The sequence below is a fragment of the Microtus ochrogaster genome, assembly GCF_000317375.1.
Source record: "Microtus ochrogaster isolate Prairie Vole_2 chromosome 14 unlocalized genomic scaffold, MicOch1.0 chr14_random_2, whole genome shotgun sequence".
Taxonomy (NCBI): domain Eukaryota; kingdom Metazoa; phylum Chordata; class Mammalia; order Rodentia; family Cricetidae; genus Microtus; species Microtus ochrogaster.
This window is the reverse complement of record NW_004949097.1, coordinates 6,876,561-6,880,658: the sequence shown is the minus strand read 5'-3', so window position 1 is coordinate 6,880,658 and position 4,098 is coordinate 6,876,561.

Sequence of the window (4,098 nt, the reverse complement as noted above, 5' to 3'; positions counted from 1 at the left end):
GCCCTCCCCCGCGCCCCGCCCGCTCGCCCGCCCGCCAGCGCCAAGGTTCCGGGGTCGGGTCCCGCCGGCGCCCCGAGGGCTCGGCTCCGAACCCGAGCTGTTGTTTTGTCACAGCTCCTGCTCTAACCCCGGGGCTTCTCAGAGAGGCTCCGGGGTCTAAAATGGAAATCTGCTTGCTGGAAAGCTTTTTCTGGTGTGTGGCGTGCCATATATCCAAGGGTCCAAGAGTGGACGCTAACCTTCGAAATGGGACTGACTCAGACTTGCGTTTGGGGCTTAGTTTTCCCCTTTTCTTCCTAGGCTTCCGAGTCATATAATAATTTAGAAAAACTTGCCTTTTCCTCTTCCTTTCTTAAAAATAAGCACTTGATTATCGACGTGAATTTCTAGTCTCTCAATCTCTCATTTATTACAGTAGCAACTTACTTTAGGAGTCCTTGGCATGGTGGACACTTAAATCCCAACATTTCTATTAAAACTGTGACAGTCCCCATTTCACAGGGGTGGGGGTAGGGATGTAAAGGAACAAAGGTTATTGCGCCTGGGGTTATGGTAGAAAATGGTAAAGCCTGAATTCAAATTGCCTGTAGGCTTGCAAGAGTCCGTTCATAGGAATATACATTGCTGCATAGTATTTTTTTTTAATGCCTTGACGTTCATCCCCTTCCCCTTGTTCTTTGAACAAAGGAAGAGTTCTCTGCAAGTGAGACCTCCCTTGGCACCAGTTAAGAGCACTATCCTTGCTTCTTACTGCCCCTGATCCTTCATCACATTTGGAATTGTTTCTGTGGCTTTGCAGCGAATGACTCATCCCAACAGGAGACACAGTTCAATAACAGTACAACTTGGCGTTCTCGCAGCACCTTTTTTTTTTTTTCTGACCAGTATTGGGTGCTTGTGAAGCATTATCTCATTCATCTTCCCCGGAACTGAAAAGAAGCAAATGACCTTTTCCATCCTTTAAGGAAACTAAGGCACAGAAAGGACGAATGCCCTTGGCCAAAGCTCCCAATGAGAATGCATTTTCATCATCCCCCCCCTCCTCCAATCTCCTGATTCCCCAAGGCCCTAAGTCTCTGGTGAAATAGAGACCGCAATTACTGCTATAATTTTCATGTCCATCTGCATACACAAGAGGAAAAAAATACCATCACTGTAATGTTTTCTCTTTTCAGTTCCTTTGTATTCTGCTCCTTCACTTCACTCCTTATTACTTCTTGACATCTTATCTCCTGCCCAGCCTCTGGAAAATATGACTTTTTTTTTTTTAAATCAATGAATAGCTAGTAGGAAATGTCCCACATTAGCATCCGTGGTCACTGGCATAACAGCAAGAATATCAAGAGCTGTTGACTTTCTATTCTGCTCTCATTACAAACTTAAAACTCCCCTAAATACCACAATAACTTTATGGGTCTAGTGTTAGTTGGTCCAGGATCTGAAAGACTGCATACTCCTGAGATGTCTGTGAGCTGGCTGTGTACTGTGCTGGGATTCTCTTTAGCTTTGGATCTTTTGATATTGCAAGATGCATTCGCAGAAGGCATACCTCAAAAAGCAAAATAGATCCATTAATGTATCTTTAAAATCACAACCCAGGTAAAGGATGTGCTTCACTATAGAGTACTTGCCTCCATGGTCTAGATTTAATCACCGGCTTCAGGGTGGAGGAGGTAGAGAGAGGGAAGAGAAGAAGAAAAAAGGAAACATTCACAGTACTCAAATGGTAATCTGGGATCTATGTTTGTTTTGCTTTTTGTTTGTTGAGACTGGTATCTTAAGGTATAGCCCTGGCTGGCCTGGAACTTGCCGTGTTGACTAGTGCTGGGATGTAAAGCGTGCACCACCACTCCCTGTGTAATCTAGAATCTTAAAAATAGTTTAGGGAAAGCAGCAAATAAAAAACTTAGTGATGTATATACAAAGTGAGACAGGCTTTGATTAGGGTAAATAATAGCTCGTATGACCTTCCAGGGTCAGATGAGCTCCATCCATTAAAATGCTGAGTGCTCTAATTTCTCACCTTTAATGGGTAAAATTTTTATTTTTTTTTTTAAAATCTTCCTAAACTGCCCTTTCTATGAGCATGCTTTTTGTGAGGTCTGTGTATCTTCCCTGGTAGGAGGTAGGAGTCCTGCCTTTTCCTATCACTGAGTCTCCACAGCCTTGAGTCAGCTCAGTGATCATCAGTAGTTTAATTTTCTTCCTGATGCCTCAGCCCCTCAATGGAGTTATTATCCAATAATACATCCCCTTTTATCACCTTACACCTCTGCAGAACTGAGTCAGACCAAACTCATATCCAATGTCTGCTTTTTATTGCCTTTCTTCATAGTCCCCTCCCGTGAGACTATCTGATTTCTTATTTCGTGAGTCTGTCTTTTGAGAACAACCGTCATGTGACTGTTACTACCTTAGAAGAAGGAGAGGCTTGAAAGTACTGAGGACCTGGCCAGGGAGATGGCCCTGGTTAAAGCCCAGGAACCTACGTGAGGAAGGAGAGAACCAACTCAAGGTTGTCCTTCTACAGTCACACCTCCCCAAAATAAATAAATCTAAATAAATAAATAAGTACTGAGATAAACTAAAAATAAAACCACCCTTCCCGTTCACAGAGGACAATCCTTGATCTAAAGAACTCTCAGCCCAAAGCACAAGAATACAACAACAAGAAAAACAAAACAAAAAACAAAAGACGAGAAAACCAAACCCATGATTGCTTCCCAAAAATGCTTGCAAGGAAAGACGACAAAGTGACACCTTAGAAAACAACCAGTTTCTGTGAGATCCGTTCAGCAGGCAAAGAAGGGAGCTTGCTGCTCAGCTTGAAGGCCTGGGTTCTATCGTCACACCCACCTGGTGGAAGGTGAGAGCCTGTGCCTCAGATCCCCTGACCTCACATGTGGGCTGTGGCTCTACCCACTGCTGCTCTACCCCACACACGATAAATAAATAATATATAAAATTAAAATGAAAAACAAATCCATCCTTTATAAACCTTTAAAAAAACATTTATTTATTTCCATTTTACACGTATGAGTGTTTTGCCTGCCATGTATGTTTATATGCATGCACTATCTATGAAAGCCAGAAGAGGGTATTAGATGCTCTGAAACTGGAGTTACAGACATTGTGAGCTGCCTTATGGGTGCTGGGAATTTAACCCGGGTACTCTTAACCACCGAACCATCTCTCTAGCCCCTGCTTCCCTTTTTAAAGGGGATTTTAAAAAAGTGAATTCTAGAAAGCAAAGAAAGAGTTCATGAGAAAAAAGTTATTTTACTGTCAAGAAATACCTATTACTCATAGAAACTTTTATTAAACTCTACTGACAAGGGCCAGGGAGCTGCAGCTCACGCGTCGAGCACTCGTCTGCAGCTCACAAAAAGGCCTTGGTCCTTACAAAGTCAACCAACAAAATGTGATAATATGTATTTAGTCACATCGTTGGTTCACAGACTCAGGAATCTTGTAAAGAGTTCCGTGAACTCCTTAGTTAGTCCCAAGGTGGAAGGGGTCAGGAGAGGTCTGAGACGGAACAGCACAGCGTCTGACCTACCCAGCCAAGAGAAAACCTAGACAGAAAGGGTGGAGCCTGCAAGTCTGCACCAGTGCCAAACAGTAAGACCTGCAAGTCAGTGTATTAGGGATTTCTTTCCTAAGAAGCAAACTGGTCAGGAATGGGCTTATTGTCCAGTTGATTCTGTGGCTTTTGTAGCATGTGTGAAACCGGGGGATCAAGCCCCAGCACCCAAAAAGTGTGTTGCCGAGGAGCATGCCTTTAATTCCAGCACCTGGAAGGGTAGAGACAGGAGACTCAGGTGTCCAAGGGAGATGGGGGAGGGGAATTCAGGAGTTCAGGTCACCCTTGGCTTCGTAGACAATTCAAGGGCAACCAGGGAAACTGGAGACCTTGTTTCATTAAAAAAAAAAAAAAAAAAAGAATTAAAATTAACCCGATGATATAATCCCAGCACTCGGGAGGCAGAGGCAGGCGGATCTCTGAGTTCGAGCCCAGCCTGGTCTACAGAGCTAGTTCCAGGACAGGCTCCAAAGCCACAGAGAAACCCTGTCTCGAAAAACCAAAATAAATAAATA